At 44.5% G+C, this 7,500-nt stretch overlaps 1 long non-coding RNA gene across 1 annotated transcript in view; it reads right to left on the minus strand.

The window, feature by feature from the left end:
* Positions 1 to 3,258: 3,258 nt before the first annotated feature.
* The window catches only part of LOC135101103 (uncharacterized), a 54,097-nt gene continuing 49,855 nt past the window's right edge, over positions 3,259 to 7,500 (minus strand). The window contains exon 3 of the long non-coding RNA XR_010269024.1: positions 3,259 to 3,360. This is a non-coding gene — a long non-coding RNA (uncharacterized LOC135101103). The remainder of the gene's footprint in view (positions 3,361 to 7,500) is intronic.

The following is a 7,500-nucleotide window of genomic DNA, read 5'->3' on the forward strand; positions in this document are numbered from 1 at the left end:
GTAGTGAACAAGCATTTCTCGCCTACACACTGATGCTGGGAACCTCTCTGCTGTGTCTGGTAATGAGGGTGAGAGTGCGGTGGTAAATGAGTTTGGGGGAGGAAGAGGAGGAAGAGGAAACTTTGGCACGGAGGAAGGAACAGTTTTTTCCTTATTCATCTTCTTTTTCCATCAAGTTTTTTGAAAGTTGGTTCTCGTGACGGTTTCCAAGATTAAACTGACTACTCTCTCTCTCTCTCTCTCTCTCTCTCTCTCTCTCTCTCTCTCTCTCTCTCTCTCTCTCTCTCTCTCTCTCTCTCTCTCTCTCTCTCTCTCTCTCTCTCTCTCTCTCTCTCTCTCTCTCTCTCTCTCTCTCTCGCTCTCTCTCTCTCTCATGGTAACTGGACCTGAGCCGTGTCCCACCAGTATTAATCAGACTCTTCCCAGGATGATAAGTATGAAAGTTTATTAAAGGAGCAAAAAACGCGGCTGCCACGGGAGAGACAAACACAAAGACCTCTGATAAAGACGCCAATCAGTGCACCGCCACGACAGGTGAGGTTACTAATCAGGATGTTCCTCGAAGCACCTGCACGCTCATTATTGTAACTCACTGAAGATGTTTAGTTGTTGAGAATCAGTCCTGAAGAAGTGGTAGTGCAAGTAAACTCCTCCAACTCTCTCTCTCTCTCTCTCTCTCTCTCTCTCTCTCTCTCTCTTCCTATGTGGTAAATTCTATGAGGTCGTCAGTCAGTCGGTCAGTTAGTTGGTTAGTCTGTCGAGAAATCAGTCAACCATTCAGTTACTCAGTCATTCAGTCAGCTGGCCAATCAGTCAGCCAGTCAGCCAGTCAGACAGTCAATTAATCAGTAGTCAGAGTATAAATTTTCTCTAACTTTTACTATAAAGCTGAGAAGAGACACGAAAAACTCATCATCTTACTTCATTTCAAACATCCAATGATGCCTCAACACAAATTCGGCAGGAAATGGAAACTTTTACTACTTATTTTGAGAATGAAGCGAAAAAAAAAACTTTAATTAATATCTCAACTCGTTTTCTCGACACTTTTACTCCCAAACTTACGTGGGACAAAAAACTGAGTACATCAGTAGACACATCACGATCTGAATAAAAAAAAAAAAAAAATGCATACCTAAAGTCGAGATGAGAAGTCGTGAAACTTTCTGCACTTCCTTCTACTGTGGTGAGCGTTTTCCTTCAGTCTTTAGTCCTCTGATCCGCTGATGACCTACTAACAAGACCTGACAGTTGATACATTCTTATCTGATCAGAAGACTAAGGACTCAGGGGAAATGCATAAATTGGAAGGGAATGTGGAAAGTTACATGATTTATGAATACGACTGTACAAAAAGTAAAGGGGTAATATCGCTATGAACTTTGTCATTCAAGATACAGTAATAACTATTCTATAAAGTAATTCTGCCATAATGAAAAGGGGGATTTTAGCTGCTTTGAATAAAAATTAGCAACAACAACAACAACAACAACAACAACAACAACAACAACAACATCATCATCAACAACAACAACAACAACAACAACAACAACAACAACAACAGCAACAACAACATCATCATCAACAACAACAACAACACTCATACTACACCTCCCTAACTCCCCACCCCTCCTACTATCCTGCGGACATGAGAGAACAGATGCTAAAATTTCCCAAGACTTTCCTCCTCCGCCTCAATTACAAAAAAGTGAACCAGACATTGACGAACCAAACAATCCCACGATAACCGGTCCTCTCAGCTTCCCTCAACGCCCTGGATCAACATTCTCGCCCCACCTGCTTTTGTTTCGTCTCTTTTTCCCTTCTTAATTCCCTTTCCTGTCTTCTAAGCTCGCGTCAAGTACTTTCATTTCCTGCCGCGTCGCTGCGTGCTCTCGTTACGCCTAGACACTCGTATGCTTAAATATTCACCACGTGTGTTCCTGAAGAGAGTGAGTGGTCTGCGGGGCGTCTCAATGAGCGGTACCTGTGCTCCCCATCACCGCCTCCTTCAGCTCTCACCCGTGGCACGCCGTTCGCTGCTCCTTACTTTCCATCTCTGCATACCTCGCCTCGCTTTCCCTGCCAAGCCTACAACTCTCTTCTCTGTCCTCTGAGTACTCGTTTGTCCAAATTTCTAAACTACAGGAGTGGCTGATGCTGACGTCAGTTCTCCCCCTTGCCCCTCGCTCTCTGCCTCCCCTCGTCCCTCTCTCTCATTCTTGGACACTTAGCAAAGCAGGGTGCGTGCCAAAAGACGTTCTCCATTCACTCTCATTACGAGCCAATGGACAAGTCTAAGATGGAACTCCAGTGCCTTTTAAAGCAGGCAACGTGGCACTTAGTTACGAAATACTAACTAATGCTTGTATTTCCTTCACCTCCCAAATATATATATAGAATCTGATTTTTTTTTTTTTGTATAGACGTAGTGAAATGTATATGTAGGGAGATTAAAGGAGTCTAAGTGAAGGTATTGAATACGGGATAGGAACGCGAGGCACACCAGATGCACTAAACCTGAGTAGTAAATAGTCTTTAGTGAGCTTTTAGGAACGTAACAAGTGGTGCAGGTCCTCTCTGTCTCTAAAGAATGCGTGGAATTTGCTTCATTGCTTTCATTATTTTTTCCCATTCAAACACTACATGTCATGAGGATTGTAAGAATTCTCTCTCTCTCTCTCTCTCTCTCTCTCTCTCTCTCTCTCTCTCTCTCTGGTTCGCTATGACGCCGACCTGCCTGCTAAACATTCCCTCATTCACGTGGTTCTCTTTACAGTGGAGGCAAGAGGCGCTGCGAGGTGGGTTACATAGCAGGCCGGGTCATGCTCAGCGCGTGGACCGCCACCCATTGCTGGGAACAAAAGGCCACACAAGCGGTCAACTTTTACCCCTCAGCCATTTTCGTCATTCAAAAGGAATTTCGAAAGCGCCGCCTCATCTGCTGCAGCATCCACGCATTCCAAAACGGAGAGAAAAAGGAATGGAAATACCAGGTGATTAGTGACTGCCTACTGCTACATACCACGAAGCTCAGTACATGCAGGTATACAGGCAAACCCACAGCAGAAGTAATGACGGGAACCTTGGCTCGGGGAAACCACCAACCACCTGCATATGATAGCGAGCACCCCGTGGGACGCGAAGTGGAAGGGAAAAAATAACTTGGGAACAGGCGAGGCATTGTTGTGTATTAGGGAGAAAGTGAGGAGGTCGTTCCCCCTGCCTGGGATTGGCTCGAATGAAGGGAATCCTGCACATACCTTGAGCAATATACGTCCTTCTTTCCCTCCCTCCATCCCACGCCGTGCTGGGATGTTTGTGCGAGGGGCGGCCTGGTCCATCCAGAGGCCTTCATCTCTGTTGCGAAAATACGAGAATGGTTTCAGATTATGATTCTCTCTCTCTCTCTCTCTCTCTCTCTCTCTCTCTCTCTCTCTCTCTCTCTCTCTCTCTCTCTCTCTCTCTCTCTCTCTCTCTTATGTAAGAAAATGGATTGTCTTTTCCCTATGTATATTATCTCCAGAAAATTACAGCTGTTAGTGGTTCTCTTTCTCAAGTTTTGGCTAGGATAGTTTAATCTCTCACTCGGCCGCCCCAACCCCCCCCCTCTCTCTCTCCGACGCAAAAACAAGAGTGACGAAGAAAGTGAGCGTCCGTGCAAGAAAAAACAAAGAATGTGTGGCTCTGGATTCCTGCTGGCACTACCCACCACCACCACCACCGCCACTACCAGCACCAGTACTATCACCACCACCAGCATGTGTCTCACCACTGGTAGGCTGAGAGGGGTTTACAGTCAGTTGGTACTGGGGCGGATGACAAGTGTCTCGAGCACTCAGGCCGATCTATCATGAGGATATTCTGATCTGAGTACCATCCGGCTTGCGCTGCGTCACTGCAACACGAGGCGCGGCGGCTAAAAACAGGAAGCTAATGCACCGAGTTTTTATATGTTGGTAAACCGAAGGGTAAATGTGCTGGAATGTCTGGAATGTGTGGGAGATGGGAGGGGGTGAGGGTGGGTGGGAGGGCTCATGCTGTAGTTTTTTAACTCTCTCTCTTTTTCTTTCTTCTAATTTTGCATAATCATAAATAAAATAGGCATTATGTTTTTTCCTTTATTATCTTTTAGAAATTAGTGATGTTAGTGTTTTTTTTGTAAGCTTAATTTAGGATAGGTTGACTCTCTCTCTCTCTCTCTCTCTCTCTCTCTCTCTCTCTCTCTCTGGGAAGGCTCATTAAGGCATATTCATTTACACCGGGTAACACATCGCAGGAGATATGTTACATTAATTTTACAACAACACGCTCCTGCGACTACACTCATCTCTTCTTATGGCCGCTGCCAGACATAAATTACATACACTACAATATTTCTCTCTATTTCTCTCTGCCTCCCAGTTCTTCACGGAAACAAAGTGCCGGGAAGGTGTGACACAGATACTTAAAATACTTTACTCGCCTCGTACCTGCTTCTCTTTCTCTGTCTCTCTCTTTCTCTCTTTTTTCCCCGAAGAATGCTGATGCCCCGCCTAAGGCCGCTCCCTCCCTGCCCTAGTCCGCGGTCCTGTGGGGTTTATGGTGGTGGTGGTGATGGTGGTTGGGGCACGTCTTGCATTCGCGCCGCGCCCCCACCACCGCCAGTAGCCAACCCATCACCCCGGTCACTGGGTCACCAAACACATGGCACAAAGACAAGGAAGTGGTTTGCTTACTTACCTGGTTTTGTAATCTGCCGCTCTCACTCCCACTGTGCCCGAGTCCTGTGGTCTGCTGGGAGTCTACTAGTTGTCAGGTTTTGTAAGATGGTCAAATTAGAGGGGGAGGATGAGGGGAAGCACAAGGCAGTAGGAATAAATACAATTGATTTCTGACAGTGACTATACCATAAGATCTGGAAGCTGCTGATAAAATATTCTCCTTCACATCGTTCTTTAATATATTCACAGTGTAGAGAGCTCTAAGTTTGCATAACGTTATTTCAGTCCGCTACCAAACTAATGAATACAAACTACAATGAACAAGACTTGAGGGACAGAGGTCAAGGTAAAGACTGAGCACCTCACTCTGGCACCACGGGACAGATGAAGATGGAAAGGCGTGACTGTTAACTTGAAGGACCCGGCGCTTCGATAAAAGAAGCCACTGTATGTGTTGAAAGTTTATGGTATGAACAGACAGCCATTCATGTTATGTAAGGGAATCAACACCTCTTTCTTTTCGAGGCGTACAATTTCATGAGTATGGTTAATATGAATATCTATATTATGCAAAATGGATAAACATATACGTACAGGAGTCATGAGAAGACGCAGAACAATGTTATTTCTGTCTTAATATTCTCAGCCTCAACAAACGTAACCTTTTCAATGATATGACACAGCTTTCCTTGATTACTAACTACTCAGGCAAAGTCTTTTCTTGTTATATAGCCAAAAGACTGTACTGGCTGGAAATTGTAAAATCTATTTTTTTATCCTTTGTTTTCTTATAGATGCTTATAGAGAAAACATACATTGCTTTTATCGCAGTGGCAGGATTAAACATATTTGTGAGATGCAGTACAGCATTATCTCTGCTCTTATCTTCTCAGCGCCAGCATACTTTTAACTCAGTGAACAGTAAGTTCCCGGTTCAGTGGACGCATAACCAAAACTCACAAGTACAAACAAGTCCACCCGACCATTGGAGAAGCCTTTGACCTGTACCAACACAACATTTTCCCTTCCGATACGCAACAAATGACAACCAAATCATAATCATGCCTGTCTTATACACTAATTTTTTTCCCCCGATAATTCCTGTGACAAATAAGCGACGCTCCTGCTTATTACGAATCTCACGGTTGTAGGAAGAAGAGGAATAGGTAGATGCACAAAAAAAGAAAGAAGTTGAATACATCTGTAGCAAATTCCTTTCCCTGATCGGCGGACTTTCTCTGCCCACATTCCAAGTCTGGATGCAAGAACCGCAGATCGCCGAAGGAGAGAAAACAACGCGTCTGGGCAACACTTTCCACTCAGGTGTGTCGCGATTACCTGTGAGAGAGAGAGAGAGAGAGAGAGAGAGAGAGAGAGAGAGAGAGAGAGAGAGAGAGAGAGAGAGAGAGAGAGAGAGAGAGAGAGAGAGAGAGCTGTTCTGTGATAACTTTTAAAGCCTATTCTATTATCTATGATATAAGTAATGCATCATTTACCTTTATGCAGACAGTAAATGAGGCAAACTACTTTTAAAACAGTTATACCACTAAATGGGTGAGTTAAGCTTGTCCTAGCAGAGAGAGAGAGAGAGAGAGAGAGAGAGAGAGAGAGAGAGAGAGAGAGAGAGAGAGAGAGAGAGAGAGTCCAATGATACTACTTCAGCAGGAGAAACTACCTATGGGGCTCAGGTAGGTACTTTTTTTCTGGTGGAGTTTCACTTTTCTGAGGCCGCGCCGGAGCGATACCCTCCGCCCCGCCTTGCCCCGCCTCGGCTCCTGTTACACCGCACTGCTATCTGGCTGCTTCTTCGTCAGGAGGGACGCTTCTCTCTCCCTTCCTCTCTCTCTCTCTCTCTCTCTCTCTCTCTCTCTCTCTCTCTCTCTCTCTCTCTCTCTCTCTCTCTCTCTAGATGGTTATTCTCAAACATTTTCCTTGATTCTTTTAAAATAGTTTTGTTCTCTGGAAATAATGTCTTTTTTATATATATGTATCTACCTGCCTATCTACGTATCTATTTATCTATTTATCTATCTATCTATCAATCTATCTATATACCCTTCTATCTAATTCCTGTTCATAGAGTCTTCCCTAAGTCTCTACTCATTGGCAGTGAATCCCTTCTTGCATGTTCTAATACCCTCCTCCTTCCCTGTCACATGCTCCAACACTATCCTCCCATTTCACTTGAGGTCATTCTTTTTGTACTCACCACATCTAACACACTAGTATTTACTCACTTTCTATCAGTGTTTCTACATGGCCACTCTAGGTTACTGCCTCTGATGCTCTTAAACACTCCACACTTCAATCCTTCATCTTTACCTTACATATTAACAACTATACACTCTCTTCGTCATCTCACATCCTGCCAGTCTTTCTATATGACCACTCTAAACGGGGTTACGTTTGGGCACTTCACATTTCACTTCCTCACCTTCGCTTGACACACTTAATCTGTTATGCACTTTCTTATTGCTTTCACCGTCCATTCCTCGCATACCACGGGCAGTTCTCAGGTAAAGCAGGGGTTTTTCTCTCGATTTTTTTTTCCCTTGCCCAGACTAAACTCCTTAGCACCCCAGGGAGAAGGAAGAGAGAGGGAGATAAAAAGCTAATTTCTGTTTCCTAAGTGGCTCTCAGAATATTCCCCTATGAAGTGCGTGTGATGGACGGATCTATCTTATGAGGCAATTAATTCACTCTAGCTGTGAGCGTGTAGGAATGTTGGCTCTCTCTCTCTCTCTCTCTCTCTCTCTCTCTCTCTCTCTCTCTCTCTCTCTCTCTCTCTCTCTCTCTC

This window comes from Scylla paramamosain, chromosome 6 (genome assembly GCF_035594125.1).
Source record: "Scylla paramamosain isolate STU-SP2022 chromosome 6, ASM3559412v1, whole genome shotgun sequence".
Lineage (NCBI taxonomy): Eukaryota > Metazoa > Arthropoda > Malacostraca > Decapoda > Portunidae > Scylla > Scylla paramamosain.